Consider the following 22,446-nt stretch of genomic DNA (forward strand, 5'->3'; position numbering starts at 1 on the left):
GGATAAGTAATCAGTACCTGTGGTTATCCCCCCCCCCCCGCAATAACGATATTATTGGGGGAAGGGGAGTATGACCTGGTAGTGGAAAGCCACAACAGTCAGGTCTTTGGCTCAGAAGAGATGGGAGGAACAGCTGATCTGTAGCGATAGGATAGGGGAACAGAAAGGAGGTTCTCTGGACAAGATGATATTCCTGGATGGTATTTCCAATGGGATCCTATCACCAAACACACCTTTCCTTCCCCTTCCCACTCCCACAGGGATTGCTCCCTACTCAACTCCCTTGTCCATTCGTCCCTCCCCACTGATCTCCCTCCTGGCACTTATCCTTGCAAGTGGAACAAATGTTACACCTGCCCTTACACCTCCTCTCTCACTAGCACTCAGGATCCCAAACAGTCCTTCTAGTGAGGCGATACTTTATCTGTGGGCCATCTACTGTATCTGGTGTGGCCTCCTGTGTATCAGTGAGATTGGGAAACTACTTGGCTGATCACTGATGCTCCATCCACCAGAAAAGGCAGGATCTCCCAGTGGCCACCCATTTTAATTCCACTTACCATTCCCATTCCAATATGTCAATCCATGGCCTCCCCTGCTGCTGTGATGAGGCCACATTCAGGTTAAAGGAGCAATACCTTACATGCATTCCATCTGGGTAGCCTCCAATCTGATGGCATGAACATTGATTTCTTGAACTCCCAGTAAAGGCACCCCCACACACACATACACCATTCCCCATTCCCATTTCCCTCTCACCTCATCTCCCTACCTGCCCATCACCTCCCTATGGTGCTCCTCCCCTCTTTCCTTCTTCCATTGCTCTGTCCTCTACTGTCAGGTTTCCCCTTCTCCAACCCTTTATCTCTTTCACTAATTGTCTTCCCAGCTCTTTACTTCACTCCCTCCTCTCTTCCCGGTTTCAGCTATCGTCTGGTATTTCTTTCTCCCCTTCCCCACCTTCTTACTCTGATTTCTCATCTTTTTTTCCCTCCAGTCCTGCTGAAAGGCCTCAGCCTAAAACATCGACTGTTTACTCTTTTCTATAGATGCTGCTTGGCCTGCTGAGTTCCTCCAGCATTTTATGTGTGTGTGTTGCTTGGATTTCCAAGGGGGACTCATATCCCAGTGGGAAGGTTTGCTGGTGCTGCATAGGGGGAGTTTAATGTAGAGTTGAAGGAGGATGGGAACCAGAGTGCCATTGCAGATAGTGCCAGTGGTTGTGGAGACATGTTATTAAGCCTACATATAAAGACAGGAATCAGAAAGTTGAGTATGGTGGGACTAATATTCTGAGTGGTGTATATTTTGCTGCAAGAGTATTGACAGAAAGGCAGATGAGCTCAGGGCATGGAAAGGAACTAGATGGGACGTGTTCAGGAAAGTTTCCTTCATCAAGGTTTCAAAGGTACATTTAATGTCAGAGAAATGTATACAATATACATCCTGAAATTCTTTTTCTTCAGGCACTCCGGGTTGTTGTGGATTGTTTCTTCGCAACAATCCACAACAACCTGGAGTGCCTGAAAGAATGAATGACATTTAAGTGTTAGAACCACAAAGCCCCCGAGCTCATTCCATTAGCAGCAGCAAAGCAATGATCCCCCTCCCCACCAGCAAAAGAAAAGCATTGGCGCCCCCCCCCCACCGAGCACTCAAGCGTGCAGCAAAAACACAGACTTGCAGTACCCCAAAGACTACCCACTCACCTGGTATTCGACATACCACAGGCTCTCTCTCTCCCTAATCAGGTAAAAATAGGTGTCCCCATTTCACAGCGAGGGGGAGGCACAACAAAACAACTCGCTGATTTATGTTGTTAAAAGTCTGTTACGTCACTTCTTCCGAGCTCTGTGCCCAAAGAACACGGGTCTCTGGGCACACAGCCAGCGCGCTGCTTTCGATCTTCCGTCTCCCACAACACACCAGTTTCCTGCAGTGGCGCCAACCTCGAATCCGCCCGCCTCTGGAGTCACGAAACCCCGGAACCCTGAAGGCGCGCTAGTATTCTAGGCCATGTCCTTGGTATATCAAATAGCAGCCAGTCGTGAGACCCCGAGAACGGGTCCCATTCCTGCAAAGAACAGAAGTCAGTGTGTAACTCCATGTCAGGGTCTTCAAAAGAACCCTGAAAGGAAAAAATAGAGATATTAAGGATCTGTTTCCAAAGATACTGTATAGAAAGAACCCAACTAGAGAGGGTACAATAGTCAATCTCTTATTAGGGAATGAGACAGGGCAGGTGACAGAAGTTTGAGTAGGGAAATACTTCGTATCTAGTGATCATAATGCCATTAGTTTCAATATAATTGTGGAGAAAGATACATCTGCTCCTCAGGTTGAGATTCTAAGTTGGAAAAGGCCAATTTTGATGATATCAGAAAGAATACGACAAGTGTGGATTGGGACAGACTGACTTCTGGCAAAGATCTACTTGGTAAGTGGGTGGCCTTCAAAGGTACAATTTTGAGAGTACAAAGCTTGTGTGTGTCTGTCAGAATAAAAGACCAGAATAACAGGTTTTCAAGAGATAATGAGGCCATGGTTAAGAAAAAAGGGGGTACATCGCAGGTATTGAGTATGAGAAATGCAAGAGGACACTTAAGAAGGGAATTGGGATGGCTAAAAGAAGACATTAGGTTGCCCTCGCTGACTAGATGAAGGAGAATCCTACAGAAATGTTCAGAGCAAAGAATTGCAAGGGAGAAAATTGGTCCTCTTGATCAGAGTGTTCATCTATGCATGGAGCCGAAATGAAATATATTTTTTGGATCTGTGGGAGATGGATGTGAGGTAAGGCAGCAACGAGGTCATAGACCATACACTGACTACAGAGGAGGAGGTGTTTGCTGTCTCAAAGTGAATTAGGGTGGATAAATCCCCAGGGCCTGACAAGATGTTCCTTCAGGCCCTGTAGGAGGTAAGGGCAGAAATTGCAGGGGCCCTAACAGATCTTGACCGAGGGTGAGGTGCTGGAGGATTGGAGGACAGCTAACATTGTTCTGTTGTATAAGGAAGGCTCTAAGAATAAGACAGGGAATTCTAGGCCAGTGAGCCTTTCTATGGAGAAAGTAATATAGGAAGGATGTAGACGCATTGGAAAGGGTAAGAGGAGATTTACCAGGATGCTGCCTGGTTTAGAGAGTATGCATTATGATCAGAGATTAAGGGAGCTAGGGCTTTACTCTTTGGAGAGAAGGAGGATGAGAGGAGACATGATAGAGGTGTACAAGATAATAAGAGGAATAGATAGAGTGGATAGCCAGTGCCTCTTCCCCAGGGCACCACTGCTCAATACAAGAGGACATGGCTTTAAGGTAAGGGGTGGGAAGTTCAAGGGGGATATTAGAGGAAGGTTTTTTACTCAGAGAGTGGTTGGTGCGTGGAATGCACTGCCTGAGTCAGTGGTGGAGGCAGATACACTAGTGAAGTTTAAGAGACTACTAGACTGGTATATGGAGGAATCTAAAGTGGGGGCTTATATGGGAGGCAGGGTTTGAGGGTCGGCACAACATTGTGGGCCAAAGGGCCTGTACTGTGCTGTACTATTCCATGTTCTATATGTTCTATGTATGCTAAGGGACTGGATTTATAAGTATTTGGATAGGCAGGGACTGATTAGGGATAGTCAACATGGGTTTGTGTGTGGCAGACCGTGTCTAACCAATCTTACAGGGTTTTTCAAGGAGATTACCAGGAAAGTTGATGAAGACAAGGCAGTCGATGTTGTCTACGTGGACTTTACAAGATGTTTGACATAGTCCTGGAAGGGAGGTTGGTCGAGAAGGTTCAGTCGCTCAGCATTCAGGATGAGATAGTAAATTGGATTAGACATTGGCTTAGTAAACCAGAGAGTGGTCGTAGACGGTTGTCTCTCTGACCGGAGGCCTGTGACTAGTGGAATGCCACAGGGATCGGTGCTTGGCCCATTGTTGTTTGTCATCTATAGCAATGATCTGGATGATAATGTGGTTAACTGGATCAGCAAATCGTGGATGACACCAAGGTTGGGAGTGTGGTGGAGAGTGAGGAAGGCTTATCAAAGCTTGCAACAGGATCTGGACCAGATGGAATCTAATGCAGACGAGTGTGAGGTGTTGTACTTTGAGAGGACAAAACAGGTCCTACATGTTGAGCAGCAGGGCAGCGAGCTGGAGAACAAAGGGATCTGGGAATACAAGTCCATAATTGTATTCAAAGGGAAGTGGTGTCACAGGTAGACAGGGTCGTACAGAGAGCTTTCGACACATTGCCTTCGTCAATCAAAACATTGAGTACAGGAGATGGGATGTTATGTTGAAATTGTAAAAGACATTGGTGAGGCCTAATTTGGAATATTGTGTTCAGTTTTAGTCACCTACCTACAGGAAAGATGTCAATAAGATTGAAAAGAGTGCAGAGAAAATTTACAAGGATGTGCCGGGTACTTGAGCTCTAGGGAAAGGTCAGAACTTTAATCCCTGAAGCGCAGGAGAATGAGGGGAGATTTCACAGAGGTAGACAAAATTATGAGGGGTAAACGCAAGCAGGTTTTTTCCACTGAAGGTGGGAGACACTAGAACTAGATGTCATGGGTTAAGGGTGAAAGGTGAAATATTTAAGGGAAACCTGAGGGTGGTGAGAATGTGGAACGAGCTGCTAGCGCAAGTGGTGGATTTCAACATTGAAGAGTAATTTGGATAGGTACATGGATGGGAGGTGCTTCTCTGTCTCTGTCCCTTTCGTCATCATTATGTTCTGCGTTGTTTCTTCAGCGGATTGATCGGGGCACGACTGCACAAGCACGTGGACGTCAGCCAGTGAGAACAGTGAGAAGAGTTTAAAAGGAGACAGCTTTATAGAGCGGGTGCAGGAATAGAGGGAGACAGAGTAGGAAGGCTTTGGCTCAGTGGGGCTCTGGCAATAACGGGTCGAGGCGAGGTAGGTTACCTGTGTAGAATACAGACAGAAAGTCTGTGTGTGAGGCTGGCTTTCTGTGCTCGGCATCAGATGTGGGAGGCCCGGGAGACTCCCAGCCTCCCGGACGGCCACACCTGCACCAGGTGCATCGAGCTGCAGCTCCTTGGAGACCACGTTAGGGAACTGGAGATGCAGCTCAATGAACTTTGTCTGGTCACGGAGAGTGAGGAGGTGATAGAGAGGAGGTAGTCACACCGAGGCTCCGGAGACAGAGAAGTGGGTAACGGTCAGGAGAGGGAAGGACAGGAGTCAGATACCAGAGAGTACCCCTGTGGCTGTCCCCCTTAACAATAGGTACACATGTTTGAGTACTGTTGGGGGGACGGCCTACCTCGGGGAAGCAACAGTGACCGTGCCTCAGACAGGTAGGGAAAGGAAGAGGGTGGCAGCAGTGAGAGGGGACTCTATAGTTAGGGGGTCAGACAGGCGATTCTGTGGACGCAGGAAAGAAACATGGATGATAGTTTGCCTCCCAGATGCCAGAGCCCAGGATGTTTCTGATCACGTCCACGATATCCCTCAGTGGGAAGGAGAACAGCCAGAGGTCGTGGTACATATCGGTACCAACAACATAGGTAGGAAAAGGGAGAAGGTCCTGAAACCAGACTACAGGGAGTTAGGAAGGAAGTTGAGGAGCAGGACCTCAAAGGTAGTAATCTCGGGATTACTGCCTGTGCCATATGACAGTGAGTATAGGAATAGAATGAGGTTGAGGATGAATGCGTGGCTGAGAGATTGGAGCAGGGTGTAGGGATTCAGATTTCAGGATCGTTGGGACCTCTTTTGGGGCAGGAGTGACCTAACAAAAAGGACAGGTTGCACTTGAATCTCAGGGAGACCAATATCCTGGCGGGGAGATTTGCTAAGGCTACTGGGAAGAGTTTAAACTAGAATTGCTGGGGGGTGGGAACCGAACTGAAGAGATGGAGGAAGGGGCAGTTGACTCACAAATAGAGAAAGCTTAGAGACAATGTGAGAGGGAGGATAGGTAGGTGATAGAGAAGGGATGTGCTCAGACGGTTGGTTTGAGGTGTCTATTTTAATGCAAGGAGTTTTATGAACAAAGCAGATGAGCTTAGAGTGTGGATCAGTACTTGGAGCTATGATGTTGTGGCCATTACAGAGACTTGGATGGCTCAGGGGCAGGAATGGTTACTTAGAGTGCCAGGCTTCAGTTGTTTCAGAAAGGACAGGGAGGGAGGCAAGAGAGGTGGGACGTGGCACTGCTGATCAGAGATAGTGTCACGGCTGTAGAAAAGGTGGAAGACATGGAGGGGTTGTCTACAGGGTCTCTGTGGGTGGAAGTTAGGAACAGGAAGGGGTCAATAACTCTACTGTGTGTTTTTTATAGACACCCAATAGTAACAGGGACATCGAGGAGCAGATAGGGAGGCAGATTCTGAAAAGGTGTAATAATAACAGGGCTGTTCTGGTGGGAGATTTTAATTTCCTAAATATCAATTGGGATGTCTCTCGAGTGATGGGTTTAGATGGGGTGGAGTTTGTTAGGTGTGTTCAGGAAGGTTTCTTGACACAATATGTAGATAAGCCTACAAGAGGAGAGGCTGTACTTGATCTGGTATTGGGAAATGAACCTGGTCAGGTGTCAGGTCTCTCAGTGGGAGAGCATTCTGAAGATAGTGATCACAATTCTATCTCCTTTACCATAGCATTGGAGAGGGATAGGAACAGACAAGTTAGGAAAGCGTTTAATTAGAGTAAGGGAAACTATGAGGCTATCAGGCAGGAACTTGGAAGCATAAATTGGAAACAGATGTTCTCGGGGAAATGTACAGAAGAAATGTGGCAAATGTTCAAGGGATACTTGCGTGGAGTTCTGCATGGGTACATTCCAATGAGACAGGGAAAGGATGGTAGGTTACAGGAACCGTGGTGTACAAAGGCTGTTGTAAATCTAGTCAAGAAGAAAAGAAGAACTTGTGAAAGGTTCAAAAAACTAGGTAATGATAGAGATCTAGAAGATTATACAGCTAACAGGAAGGAGTTTAAGAATGAAATTAGGAGAGCCAGAAGGGGCCATGAGAAGGCCTTGGCGGACAGGATTAAGGAAAAACCCCAAGGCATTCTACAAGTAAGAGGAGCAACTGAAGAGTAAGAGGATAAGACGTGAGAGAATAGGACCAATCAAGTGTGACAGTGGAAAAGTGTGTATGGAACCGGAATAGGATTAGGAATAGTCAGCATGGCTTTGTCAAGGGCAGGTCGTGCCTTACGAGCCTGACTGAATTTTTTGAGGATGTGACTAAACACATTGATGAAGGTAGATGTAGTGTATATGGATATCAGCAAGGCATTGGTAAGGTACCCCATGCAAGGCTTATTGAGAAAGTAAGGAGGCATGGGATCCAAGGGGACCTTGCTTTGTGGATCCAAAACTGGCTTGCCCACAGAAGGCAAAGAGTGTTTGTAGACGGGTCATATTCTGCATGGAGGTTGGTGACCCGTGGTGTGTCTCAGGGATCTGTTCTGGGATCCCTTCTCTTCGTGAGATTTATAAGTGACCTGGATGAGGAAGTGGAGGGATGGGTTAGTAAGTTTGCTGATAACACACGTTGGAGGTTTTGTGGATAGTGTGGAGGGCTGTCAGAGGTTACAGCGGGACATTGATAGGATGCAAAACTGGGCTGAGAAGTGGCAGATGGAGTTCAACCCAGATAAGTATGAGGTGGTTCATTTTGGTAGGTCAAATATGATGGCAGAATATAGTATTAATGGTAAGACTCTTGGCAGTGTGGAGGATCAGAGGGATCTTGAGGTCCGAGTCCATAGGACACTCAAAGCAGCTGCGCAGGTTGACTCTGTGGTTAAGAAGGCATACAGTGCATTGGCCTTCATCAATTGTGGGACTGACTTTAGAAGCCGAGAGGTAATATTACAGCTGTGTAGGACCCTGGTCATACCCCACTTGGAGTACTGTGCTCAGTTCTGGTCACCTCACTACAGGAAGGATGTGGAAATGATAGAAAGGGTGCAGAGGAGATTTACAAGGATGTTGCCTGGATTGGGGAGCATGCCTCATGAGAATAGGTTGAGTGAACTCGGCCTTTTCTCTGCGGAGCGGTGGAGGACGAGAGGTGACCTGAAAGAGGTGTATAAGATGAGAGGCATTGATTGTGTGGATAGTCAGAGGCTTTTTCCCAGGGCTGCCAGCGATGGTGGTGGAGGCGGATACGATAGGGTCTTTTACGAGATTCCTGGACAGGTACATAGAGCTCAGAAAGATAGAGGGCTATGGGTAACCCTAGGTCATTTCTAAGGTAAGGACATGTTCAGCACAGCTTTGTGGGCCGAAGGGCCTGTATTGTGCTGTAGGTTTCTCAATGTTTCTAAATGACATGGGCAATCATGTTCCCATGACGACGAATGTTCTTGGGAAAATTTTCTACAGAAGTGGTAAGCCTTCTTTTGTGCATTATCTTTACAAGATGGGTGACCCCAGCCATTATCAATACTCTTCAGAGATTGTCTGCCTGGTGGCAGTGACACCAGGACTTGTGATCTGCACCGGCTGCTCGTACGACCGTCCACCACCTGCTCACATGGCTTCACGTGACCCTGATCGGGGGCTAAGCAGGTGCTACACCTCGCCCCAGGGTGACCTGCAGGCTAGCGGAGGGAGGGAGCACCTTACACCTCTGTTGGGAGAGACACATCTGCACTCCGACACCCGTTTACATAAACAAGAAGTGCAGAAACAGAGAAAACTATTACGGCAGTGTTCATGGACTGTCCAGAAATCTGATGGTGGAGGGGAAAGAATCTGGTCCAAAAATATTGAGTGTGTGTTTTCAGTCTCCTGTACCTCCCCCGTGATGGTGGTAACGGGAAGGGGGCAGATCCTAGGAGCTTTAAATTCAAATTTAATTTAAATTCTCTGCCAGACCGTCTCTGGTGCCTCCTCCCCTGGGTGGCTGTAATCGGCAAAGCCACATCATGAGGGCCTGGTCTGTGCAAAACTCGCCGATCATTTGGTATTACCAATGGCCAACAACGCCTTGTGATCGCAAGAAACACATTTAAGACAAATTTGCACCATTTCTTGGATCCAGACAGACAGATGCGACCAAGCACACTGCCGTCTTAGCAGAAGTGAGATTATCGAACTGCTGGTGGTCCTCAATGATGTCTGCTTGACGATGCCCTCCAGTGGTGGGGTGTGCTGTGCTGTGCCTCTGATGGAGCGAGTTGCCGCTCTACATGAAACATTGCCGTAGAAAAGCAGCTTCCTTCAGCAACGATCCTCGGCACCCAGGCCCTGCTCTTTGCTCGCTGCTGCCATTAGGTAGATGGTTGGGGTTCCTCAGGACTTGCAGCACCAGGTTCAAGAACCGTTATTACCCCTCAACCATCAGGCTCTTGAACCAGAGGGGATAACTTCACTTGTGCCTTCACTGAAATGTTCTCACTCACTTTCAAAGGCTCTTCATTTCGTTATTTATTGTTATTTATTTATATTTCCATTTGCACAGTTTGCTGTCTTCTGCATTGACCCTGTTATAGTTACTATTCTATAGATTAATTGAGTATGCCTGTAGGAAATTAATCTCAGTGTGACATAGAAACCATAGAAACTACAGCACAGAAACAGGCCTTTTGGCCCTTCTTGGCTGTGCCGAACCATTTTCTGCCTAGACCCACTGACCTGCACACGGACCATATCCCTCCATACACCTCCCATCCATGTATCTGTCCAATTTATTCTTAAATATTAAAAAGAACCCGCATTTACCACCTCGTCTGGCAGCTCATTCCATACTCCCACCACTCTCGGTGTGAAGAAGCCCCCCCCCCAATGTTCCTTTTAAACTTTCCCCCTCTCACCCTTAACCCACGTCCTCTGGTTTTTTTCTCCCCTTGCCTCAGTGGAAAAAGCTTGCTTGCATTCACTCTATCTATACCCATCATAATTTTATATACCTCTATCAAATCTCCCCTCATTCTTCTACGCTCCAGGGAATAAAGTCCTAACCTATTCAACCTTTCTCTGTAACTGAGTTTCTCAAGACATATATGTACTGTGATAATAAAATTAACCTTGAACTTCCTGCAGCTTTTTCCAATCCTGTGCACTGGACCCTCCATGCAGCCTGTCAGAACGCTCTCCACTGTACAACTGTAGAAATTTGCTAGTCTTTCGTGACATACCAAAGCTCCCCAAACTCTCAAACTCACAATGCCTCCGCTGTGGCTTCTTGTATTAACATATTGGGTCCAGGATAAATCTTCGGAGGTGTTGACACTCATGAAACTTAGCAGTGTGGAGGAACAGAGGAACCTTGGTGTCCACGTCCCGAAGGTTTGCCATGCAGCTGAATGGGTTGCTTAACAAACAATATGGTGTGTTGGTCTTCATTCGCTGGGGGATCGAACTCAAGAGCCTCGAGATAACGTTGCAACTCCTTAAAATCAGTTCTGGTTTAAAGGTTTGGCACCTTTAAGGAGGGCGCAGAGGAGATTTACCAGGATGCTGACTGGGTTAGAGAGCATGAGGAAAGGTTGAACAAGCTAGGGTTTTTCTCTTTGGAGTGAAGGAGGGTGAGCAGTAACTTGGTAGATGTGTACAAGATGATAATGGACATAGAAAGGACAGCCGGAGACTTCTTCGAAGGGCAGAAATGGCTCATTTTGAAGGTGATTGGTGTAAGGTATGGGGGGGGGGGGAGGTGATGTCAATGGTAAGTTTTTTTTTACACAGAGAGTGGTGGTGGTAGAAGCAGATATGTTAGAGACATTTAAGAGACTCTTAGCTAGGCAGATGAATGATAGGAAAATGGAGGGCTATGAAGGAAGGTCAGTTTGACCTTTGGAGTAGGTTAAAAGGTCAGCACAACATCATGAGCTGAAGGACCTGTACTAAGTTTACCTAAGCTGTCTCTACACACCTGCTCCTCCACCTCCCACTGCCCAAAGCAACGTAGTTTACCCCGGTAAGGGATTCCCCTCGTTTGTCATTGAGTCATACAACAGGGACCAGGTTGCTCAGCTCAACTTGTCTGTGCCAACCAAAGTGTCCGCCTGAGCTAGTCCCATCTGGTACGTTTTGGCCCATGTCCCTCTATCCTTTCCTATCCATGTACCTGTCCAAAGTTCTATTAAATATTCTAAGGTGAATTTATTATCAAAGTATACAACTCTGAAATTCTTTAATTCTCTGGGTAGCCGTGAAACCAAGAAAGAAAAGGAAAGAAAAGCAACCCCCAAATTCTAGCTCCCCGCAAAAAATGAACAAAAATGGAACATGCACATCAACCCCCAAATACCCCCCTCCTGCACAAAAAACAAACAAAACAGATCAGGCACATTGGCCCTCAAATCCCCCCCTCTCCTGCACAAAATAAAGGTGAAAAAGCACAGAATACAGAAACTATAAGACTGAAAAATAATCTATAGTCCAAAGTCCACATCCAAAACGCAGAAAGAACCTGGACAATGATCTCCGGGCCCAGGTGCAGCAGCAGGCTCTCCCCCTCTGGTGGGAAGCAACCAATCCAAAGGCAAGCGGCTGGTGCCCCCCCCCTACACCCGCTTCAATGCTTCAATCTCCCTCATCACTTTAATCAGCAAAATGACACCAAACATCAGCTTGCCCACCACGAGGTTCCTGCACGCCGTCTCTGCCTCCTGTAACCCTCTCAGAGGTTGCAGCATGCTGGAACACCTAGATGCTCGTCTCAATCTTTCAATCATCTCGTTGCTTCAATCGGTGAATGATGGAACGTATAATCAGCGAAATAGGGTCCAACGTTGGCTTGCGTAACAATCCTGCAGCCTTGTCCCCAAGAGGTTCCCTCTACCTCCTGGACTCCTCTCAGACACTACTGAGCGCTGAAGCAACCAAATGATCTCCCAACAGCAAAGCGCCGGATCCGACCATACCAGAATGACATTCAAAACAAGAAACTGTTGTAAAAGATGGTTTCGTGATTGATCCAGAAGATCATGCGCTCAACCAACAGATGTTGTTAATGTACCTGCCTTAACCACTTCCTCCGGCAGCTCATTCCACAAGCACACCACCCCGGGTGAAAGAGTTGCCCTGACACCTGCCCCCTGGTTCTTAATTCTCCAACCCTGAGGAAAAGGCTGTGCCCCTGATGATTTTATAAACTCTCCTAGAGTTAGATTTGGGCCCGATTCTCCCACTGGGCAGACAGTCAGCTGCTCAACTCCCCCATGTACCGGGATGCGGAAAGCTTCAGTCCGTGATGGTTTTAGGTGGTACCAAGTTCACGTCCTCTCACTACCCTCCAGTTTTATGTAGGCCCCCACCCCCAAGGAAACCAGGTTTTGACCATCAACCCAGTCAGGTCCTCTCTTAATCTTGTTCCTTCCATCAGTTCACTCTCCCTGCCTCCGTTACTCCAGGGGAAGCTCCCCGCCTGTCCATAAGACTCAGCCCTTATCCAGACATTTTCTTCTGTTCTCCAGCTCAATCCATCCTTCCCAGAGTGTGGCAACTGGAATCATCCCCCAGGACTCCAAGTACAGCTGGACCGACATTCTGTGCAGCCCAAACATAACATCCACAGTCTTGTGCTTGCAAGAGTGCAAGCAAGCATACCACACACCCTCCAGCGCCCTTGGGAGGGGTTACAGAGATGGGAAGGATGTAAGGGAGGAGGTCATGGAGACAAGGAGGGAGGGGTTCACGGAGACGTGAGGGGTGTAGGGGAGGGAGGGGGTTCATGAAGACAGAGAGGGGCATAGAGGAGAGGAGTATAGGGGAGGGAGGAGGTAACAGGTGGGGAGGATTTTTGGATTCGGGAGAGGGTCAGAGACAGGAAAGGGGCACGGGGAGGGAGGGTCACAGAGACAGACTGGGGCATGGGGAGGGAGGGTCACAGAGACAGAGAGGGTCGCGGAGAATGGGAGGGATGTAGGGAGGGGAGACGGTCATGCAGTCAGAGATGGAGGGGGGTCACAGAGACAGGGAGTGGCGTAGGGGTCACAGGGACAGGGAGGAGTGTAGCGGAGAGAGTGTGGTTACAGAGATGGGACAATGGCTCCTCGGTGGGGGTAGGGAACCCCACCCTCTCTGCTGCCGGATCCCAGAGTTGTCTAACTCACCACCCATGTGAACCACTCACAGGAATACTGCCCCTATGATGCCCCCACTCACCACAGGAGGCGCTGCTGGGCTGCAGGGCCCCCTGTTGGCCGGGAGGAGGCAGTGCAAGGTGGGCCAGTCGAACCAAGTTTGAGGTGCAGTTCCTCCTGGGCAAGGAGCCAGAAAAAATTGGATGTCTGGGAATTCGGCCCCACGACCAACACCTATGGGTGACAGCAGTGAGAACATAGTCCCTGGAGAATCCAGCACCTGCCTTAAACAACAGTTTTTACCAGCCTTATTCAAAGATTTTCCCTGAAATTTCTGTGGAAAAAAAATGTTGGGCTATGTTGGAGGGAAGAGTCAGATTGGACTTTAACTGGATTTAACAGCACAACACAATGGGCCGAGACTATTCCGTGTTCAAGTTAGTCCATTGTAGCAATTTAAAGCTGTCACTAGATAAATGTGGTATTTATTGTGTGTCTTTTTGGGACAGTAAAGAGGGAGCTTCACTGTGTCTGACCCCGGGAGTGTGTGATGGGTTGGTGTGGAGGGAGATTCACTCTGTGTCTGACCCCGGGAGTGTGTGATGGGACGGTGTGGAGGGAGATTCACTCTGTGTCTGACCCCGGGAGTGTGTGATGGGACGGTGCGGAGGGAGCTTCACTCTGTGTCTGACCCTGGGAGTGTGTGATGGAACGGTGTGGAGGGAGCTTCACTCTGTGTCTGACCCCGGGAGTGTGTGATGGGACGGTGCGGAGGGAGCTTCACTCTGTGTCTGACCCTGGGAGTGTGTGATGGAACGGTGTGGAGGGAGCTTCACTCTGTGTCTGACCCCGGGAGTGTGTGATGGGACGGTGCGGAGGGAGCTTCTCTCTGTGTCTGACCCCGGGAGTGTGTGATGGGACGGTGTGGAGGGAGATTCACTCTGTGTCTGACCCCGGGCGTGTGTGATGGGACGGTGCGGAGGGAGCTTCACTCTGTGTCTGACCCCGGGAGTGTGTGATGGACAGTGTGGAGGGAGATTCACTCTGTGTCTGACCCCGGGAGTGTGTGATGGGACGGTGCGGAGGGAGCTTCACTCTGTGTCTGACCCTGGGAGTGTGTGATGGAACGGTGTGGAGGGAGCTTCACTCTGTGTCTGACCCCGGGAGTGTGTGATGGGACGGTGCGGAGGGAGCTTCACTCTGTGTCTGACCCCGGGAGTGTGTGATGGGACGGTGCGGAGGGAGATTCACTCTGTGTCTGACCCTGGGAGTGTGTGATGGGACGGTGTGGAGGGAGATACACTCTGTGTCTGACCCCGGGAGTGTGTGATGGGACGGTGTGGAGGGAGCTTCACTCTGTGTCTGACCCTGGGAGTGTGTGATGGGACGGTGTGGAGGGAGATTCACTCTGTGTCTGACCCCGGGAATGTGTGATGGGACGGTGTGGAGGGAGCTTCACTCTGTGTCTGACCCTGGGAGTGTGTGATGGGACGGTGTGGAGGGAGCTTCACTCTGTGTCTGACCCCGGGAGTGTGTGATGGGACGGTGTGGAGGGAGATTCACTCTGTGTCTGACCCTGGGAGTGTGTGATGGGACGGTGTGGAGGGAGCTTCACTCTGTGTCTGACCCCGGGAGTGTGTGATGGGACGGTGTGGAGGGAGCTTCACTCTGTGTCTGACCCCGGGAGTGTGTGATGGGACGGTGCGGAGGGAGATTCACTCTGTGTCTGACCCTGGGAGTGTGTGATGGAACGGTGTGGACGGAGCTTCACTCTGTGTCTGACCCCGGGAGTGTGTGATGGGACGGTGCGGAGGGAGCTTCTCTCTGTGTCTGACCCCGGGAGTGTGTGATGGGACGGTGTGGAGGGAGCTTCACTCTGTGTCTGACCCCGGGAGTGTGTGATGGACAGTGTGGAGGGAGCTTCACTCTGTGACTGACCCCGGGAGTCCGTGATGGGACGGTGTAGAGGGAGCTTCACTCTGTGTCTGACCCCGGGAGTGTGTGATGGGACGGTGCGGAGGGAGCTTCACTCTGTGTCTGACCCCGGGAGTGTGTGATGGACAGTGTGGAGGGAGATTCACTCTGTGACTGACCCCGGGAGTGTGTGATGGGACGGTGTGGAGGGAGCTTCACTCTGTGTCTGATCCCGGGAGTACGTGATGGGATGGTGTGGAGGGAACTTCATTTTGTGTCCGACCCCGGGAGGGTTTGATAGGACAGTGTGGGGGGAGCTTCACCTTATGTCTGCCCCAGGAGTGTGTGTGATATTTTCTGGAGGAAGCTGTAGCTGTGGGAACTGGAGAAAGAGTTCAAACTGGGTAGGACCAGGACACAGATCCCTGGTACAAAGCTGGCATTTGTGATGTGGTTTTTACAATTTGCTGTCACTGTTCACCTTCCGGTTTCCTGATGTAATGTTGATCCTATTGTAGTGTCCTAAACATTCAGAATTTCTATTTACAGGGTTAATGTATACTGATAAATGAAGGAAAAGTATTTCCTCTCTTGAGTTCTTATCTAAATCCGGAAAAATACAAAGTGATTCATGTTGGAAGGTAACATTTTAAGGCAGAGAACTAGTCTAATCATTAAGGATGAGGTTTCAGGATACTTGGAGACTAACAATAAAATAAGTCAAAGTCAGCATGGTTTCTGGAAAGGGAAATCTTGTCTGACAAGTCTGTTCGAGTTCTTCAAGGAAGTAACGAGCAGGGTGGACAAAGGAGAGGCAATGGATGTAATTCACTTGGATTTTTAGAAGGCATTTGACAATGTTCCACATATGAGGCTGCTTAACAATACAAAATCCTATGGTGATACAGGAAAGATACTGGCATGGATAGCGGAATGGCTGACAGGCAAGAGGGAATAAAAGGGGCCTTTTCTGGTTGGCTGCCAGTGACTAATGATGTTCCTTAGGGGTTAGCACTGGGACCGCTACTTTTCACCTTGTTTGTCAATGAATTGAATAATGGAATTGGTGGCTTTGTGGCAAAGTTTGCAGATGATGTGAAGATAGGTGGAGGGGTAGGTAGTGCTGAGGAAGCGATGTGATTGGAGCAGGGCTTAGACAAATTGAAAGAATGGGCAAAAATGGTAGTAGATGGAATCGTTTTGGGAAATATATGATAATGCATTTTAGTGAAAGGAATAATAGTGCAGACTATTATCTAAATGGGGAGAATATTTAAACATCAGAGGTGCAGAGGGACTTAGAAAGTCCTCGTGCAAGACTCTCAGGAAGTTAATTTACAGGTTGAGTCTGTGGTAAAGAAGGCAAATGCAATGTTGGCATTTATTTCAAGGGGATAGAATATAAAAGAAGGAGATAATGCTGAAGGTTTATAAGACACTAGTCAGGCTGCACTTGGAGTATTGTCAACAGTTTTGGGCCCCATTAGGCAGAAAGGAATACTGGCCAGAGTCCAGAGGAGGTTCACAAAAATCATTTCTGGAATGAAGGGGTTAACAATGTGGAGCGTTTGGCAGCTTTAAGCCTGTACTCACTGGAATTTAGAATAATGTGTGGGGATCTCATTGAAACCTACCAAATACTAGGGGGACCAATATCCTGGCAGGGAGATTAGCGGGGGCTACTGAGGTGACTTTAAACTAGAATGGTTGGGGGGTGGGAATCAAATTAAAGAGACTAGGAGAGAGGAGGTTAGTTCACAACAGGGGGATGGGAACCAGTGCAGAGAGACAGAGGGGTGTAAAATGAGGGTAGAAGCAAAAAGTAGTAAGGAGAAAAGTAAAAGTGGCAGGCCGACAAATCCAGGGCAAGCATCAAAAAGGGCCACTTTTCAACATAATTGTATAAGGGCTAAGAGAGTTGTAAAAGAGCGCCTGAAGGCTTTGTGTGTCAATGCAAGGAGCATTCGTAACAAGGTGGATGAATTGAAAGTGCAGATTGTTATTAATGATTATGATATAGTTGGGATCACAGAGACATGGCTCCAGGGTGACCAAGGATGGGAGCTCAACATCCAGGAATATTCAATATTCAGGAGGGATAGACATGAAGGAAGGGGAGGTGGGGTGGCGTTGCTGGTTAAAGATGAGATTAACGCAATAGAAAGGAAGGACATAAGCCGGGAAGATGTGGAATCGATATGGGTAGAGCTGCATAACACTAAGGGGCAGAAAACGCTGGTGGGAGTTGTGTACAGGCCACCTAACAGTAGTAGTGAGGTCGGAGATGGTATTAAACAGGAATTTAGAAATGTGTGCAATAAAGGAACAGCAGTTATAATGGGTGACTTCAATCTACATGTAGATTGGGTGAACCAAATTGGTAAAGGTGCTGAGGAAGAGGATTTCTTGGAATGTATGCGGGATGGTTTTTTGAACCAACATGTCGAGGAACCAACTAGAGAGCAGGCTATTCTAGACTGGGTTTTGAGCAATGAGGAAGGGTTAATTAGCAATCTTGTCGTGAGAGGCCCCTTGGGTAAGAGTGACCATAATATGGTGGAATTCTTCATTAAGATGGAGGGTGACATAGTTAATTCAGAAACAAAGGTTCTGAATTTAAAGAGGGGTAACCTTGAAGGTATGAGACGTGAATTAGCTAAGATAGACTGGCAAATGACACTTAAAGGATTGACGGTGGATATGCAATGGCAAGCATTTAAAGGTTGCATGGATGAACTACAACAATTGTTCATCCCAGTTTGGCAAAAGAATAAATCAAGGAAGGTACTGCACCCGTGGCTGGCAAGAGAAATTAGGGATAGTATCAATTCCAAAGAAGAAGCATACAAATTAGCCAGAGAAAGTGGCTCACCTGAGGACTGGGAGAAATTCAGAGTTCAGCAGAGGAGGACAAAGGACTTAATTAGGAAGGGGAAAAAAGATTATGAGAGAAAACTGGCAGGGAACATAAAAACTGACTGTAAAAGCTTTTATAGATATGTAAAAAGGAAAAGACTGGTAAAGACAAATGTAGGTCCCCTACAGACAGAAACAGGTGAATTGATTATGGGGAGCAAGGACATGGCAGACCAATTGAATAATTACTTTGGTTCTGTCTTCACTAAGGAGGACATAAATAATCTTCCAGAAATAGTAGGGGACAGAGGGTCCAGTGAGATGGAGGAACTGAGCGAAATACATGTTAGTAGGGAAGTGGTGTTAGGTAAATTGAAGGGATTAAAGGCAGATAAATCCCCAGGGCCAGATGGTCTGCATCCCAGAGTGCTTAAGGAAGCAGCCCAAGAAATAGTAGATGCATTAGTGATAATTTTTCAAAACTCGTTAGATTCTGGACTAGTTCCTGAGGATTGGAGGGTGGCTAATGTAACCCCTCTTTTTAAAAAAGGAAGGAGAGAAACCGGGGAATTATAGACAGGTTAGCCTAACGTCGGTGGTGGGGAAACTGCGGGAGTCAGTTATCAAAGATGTGATAACAGCACATTTGGAAAGCAGTGAAATCATCGGACAAAGTCAGCATGGATTTGTGAAAGGAAAATCATGTCTGACGAATCTCATAGAATTTTTTGAGGATGTAACGAGTAGAGTGAATAGGGGAGAACCAGTGGATGAGGTATATTTGGATTTTCAAAAGGCTTTTGACAAGGTCCCACACAGGAGATTAGTGTGCAAACTTAAAGCACACGGTATTGGGGGTAAGGTATTGATGTGGATAGAGAATTGGTTAGCAGACAGGAAGCAAAGAGTGGGAATAGACGGGACCTTTTCAGAATGGCAGGCAGTGACTAGTGGGGTACCGCAAGGCTCAGTGCTGGGACCCCAGTTGTTTACAATATATATTAATGACTTGGATGAGGGAATTAAATGCAGCATCTCCAAGTTTGCGGATGACACGAAGCTGGGCGGCAGTGTTAGCTGTGAGGAGGATGCTAAGAGGATGCAGGGTGACTTGGATAGGTTGGGTGAGTGGGCAAATTCATGGCAGATGCAATTTAATGTGGATAAATGTGAAGCTATCCACTTTGGTGGCAAAAATAGGAAAACAGATTATTATCTGAATGGTGGCCGATTAGGAAAAGGGGAGGTGCAACGAGACCTGGGTGTCATTATACACCAGTCATTGAAAGTGGGCATGCAGGTACAGCAGGCGGTGAAAAAGGCAAATGGTATGCTGGCATTTATAGCGAGAGGATTCGAGTACAGGAGCAGGGAGGTACTACTGCAGTTGTACAAGGCCTTGGTGAAACCACACCTGGAGTATTGTGTGCAGTTTCGGTCCCCTAATCTGAGGAAAGACATCCTTGTCATAGAGGGAGTACAAAGAAGGTTCACCAGATTGATTCCTGGGATGGCAGGACTTTCATATGAAGAAAGACTGGATGAACTGGGCTTGTACTCATTGGAATTTAGAAGATTGAGGGGGATCTGATTGAAACGTATAAAATCCTAAAGGGATTGGACAGGCTAGATGCAGGAAGATTGTTCCCGATGTTGGGGAAGTCCAGAACGAGGGGTCACAGTTTGAGGATAAGGGGGAAGCCTTTTAGGACTGAGATTAGGAAAAACTTCTTCACACAGAGAATGGTGAATCTGTGGAATTCTCTGCCACAGGAAACAGTTGAGGCCAGTTCATTGGCTATATTTAAGAGGGAGTTAGATATGGCCCTTGTGGCTACGGGGGTCAGGGGGTATGGAGGGAAGGCTGGTACAGGGTTCTGAGTTGGATGATCAGCCATGATCATACTGAATGGCGGTGCAGGCTCGAAGGGCCGAATGGCCTACTCCTGCACCTATTTTCTAAATGTTGAAAGGGCTAGATAGGGTGGATGTGGATAGGATATTTCCTATGGTGGGGGTATCCAGAACTTGAGGGCATAGCCTCAAAATTGAGGGACGACCTTATAGAACAGAGGTGAGGAGTAATTTTTTTAAGCCAGAGTTGTGAATCTGTGGAATGCTGTGCCACAGACTGTGGTAGAGGCCAAGTCCACAGGTATATTTAAGGTGGAAGTTGTTAGTTTCCTGATCGATCGGGCATCAAAGGATATGGCGAAAAGGCAGGTGCATGGGGTTGAGTGGAATCCAGGATCAGCCATGATGGAATGGCAGAGCAGACTCGATGGGCTGAATGGCCTAATTCCGCTCCTATGTCTTATGGACAATGGCAAATTCTTAGCAGAGGAAGTGAGAAATCCTGGGGTACATGCCCATGGAGCCCTCAAAGATGCTGGAGTGTTTTCAAAGCTATATGGTGTGTTGGCCATCATCGTGTTCGAGAGCCACAAGATAACGTTGCAGTTCTGGTTAACCACACTTACAGTACTGTGTTCTGTTCTGGTCGCCTCATTATAGAAGGATGTGGGAGCTTTAGAGAGGGTGCAGAGGAGATTTACCAGCATGTTGCCTGAATTAGAGTGCATGTCTTATAAGGTTTGGTTAATCAAGCTGAGGTTTTCCTCTTTGGAGAGGGTGAGAGGTGATTTGATAGAGGTGTACCAGATAATAAGAGGAATAGACCAAGTGGCCAGCCAGGGACTTTTTCCCAGGGTGGTAATGGCTAATAGGAGGGGGCATAATTTTTAGGTGATTGGAGCAAAGAATGCGGTGGGGATAGTTGGCAGAAATCAGGCAGAGGGGCGGGTGGGTACTGGTAGAGGCAGATACATCAGGGAAATTTAAGAGACTCTTAGGACAGGGATATGGATGATAGGAGAGTGGAAGGTTACGTGGGAGGGAGGGGTTAGATTAATCTTGGAGTTGGTAAAGGGTTGGCACAACTTTGTGGGCTGAAGGGCTTTACTGTGTTTTAGAGTTCTCTGTTTCCGGTTGTTGGGTCCCAAAGGTTCAGACAGCATTTACAGAGACAGTTCATAGGGAGAGTAAAAGTATTCCCTCTGATCATACTTTGCACACTTACTCGGAAGTCATTTATTACAAGGTTATCTGTTCACCAGAGGCAGGACCGAGCCCCAGCATGTATAACAGAGAGATACGACATTTATTATTATGTGGGACCTTTGAGTTTCTGGATTGCTTGTGTTGCTGAGTGAGCAGCCCAGGATCGGTGACCACAGGCAGGGAATGGGTCACGATGTTTCTTTGACATGGGAGATTCTGCAGCTCCTGAGCAACCCACACACAAAATGCGGCAGCAACTCAGTCGTGCAGCGTCTACAGAGGGGTAAAGGGTTTCACCAACTGCTCGCTCCTCTCTGTCGCCGCTGCCCGGCCTACTGAGTTCTGGGTGTTGCTCAGCTTTCTGTGGGTGGGTCAGCAAAGGTGGGGGAGCTGGGTGATGGGAATACCACTGAATGTCGAGGGTGGGGACTTGGGGTGACATAGTGGCGCATCACTTTACACTGCTAGCAATTCCAGCAAGGAGATTGTACATTCTGCCCTTAACTGTGTCTGTGGTAAAGGAGGCAAACGCAATGTTGGCATTTATTTCAAGGGGAATAGAATATAAAAGCAAGGAGATAATGCTGAGGCTTTATAAGACACTAGTCAGGCCACACTTAGAGATTGTAAATAGTTTTGGCCCCAAATCTCAGAAAGGATGTGTTGTCATTGGAGAGAGTCCAGAGGAGGTTCATGAGGATGATTCCGGAAATGAAGGGGTTAACATATGAGGAGTGTTTGGCAGCTTTGGGCCTGTACTCACTGGAATTTAGAAGAATGCGTGGGGATCTCATTGAAACCTATCGAATGTTGAAAGGACTAGATAGGGTGGATGTGGAGAGGATGTTTCCTCTGGTGGGAGTATCTAGAACTAGAGGGCACAGCCTCAAAATTGATGGGCGACCTTTCAGAACAGAGGCAGAGGTTACTTCGAATTTTTTAGCCAGAGAGTAGTAAATTTGTGGAATGCTCTGCCACAGACTGTGCTGGAGGCCAAGTCTGTGGGTGTATTTAAGGTGAAAGCTGATCATTTCCTGTTTGGTCAGGGCATCAAAGGATAAGGCGAGAAGGCAGGTGTATGGGGTTGAGTGGGATCTGGGATCAGCCATCAGCCATGATGGAATGGCAGAGCAAACTCGATGGGCTGAATGGCCTAATTCTGCTCCTGTGTCTTATGGTCTTATAACCACGAGGGTTTCTTCCAGGTGTTCCAGACTCCCCCCACATTCCAAAGACAGGGTTAGCGGGTTGTGGGCATGCGATGTTGCCGTTGGAAGCCCAGCACACCCTCGGACTGTGTTTGCCAACGACACATTTCACTGTGTTTTGACGTACTGGTGACAAATAAAGTTCATCTTTAATCGCTTGACTCTCTCTCTCACTGAGGAAGGTCCCAGTCTGTCCACCTGCCGTGCGCCTCACTCCGCCCTGGTCACCCCGCGTCCAGTTGTGGCCCAGCTCCTGCTGCCTGTGGCTCTGGGCTGCTCAGCTGAAGACGACGTGAATCTGCGGCTCAGGGAGGGCGTGGGGCGGAAGGTCACTGGGGGAAAGCAGCGGACGACGCCTGGGGCTCTCCGATCTCCCCTGAGCCAAGTCTGA

This window comes from Mobula hypostoma, chromosome 28, assembly GCF_963921235.1.
Source record: "Mobula hypostoma chromosome 28, sMobHyp1.1, whole genome shotgun sequence".
Lineage (NCBI taxonomy): Eukaryota > Metazoa > Chordata > Chondrichthyes > Myliobatiformes > Myliobatidae > Mobula > Mobula hypostoma.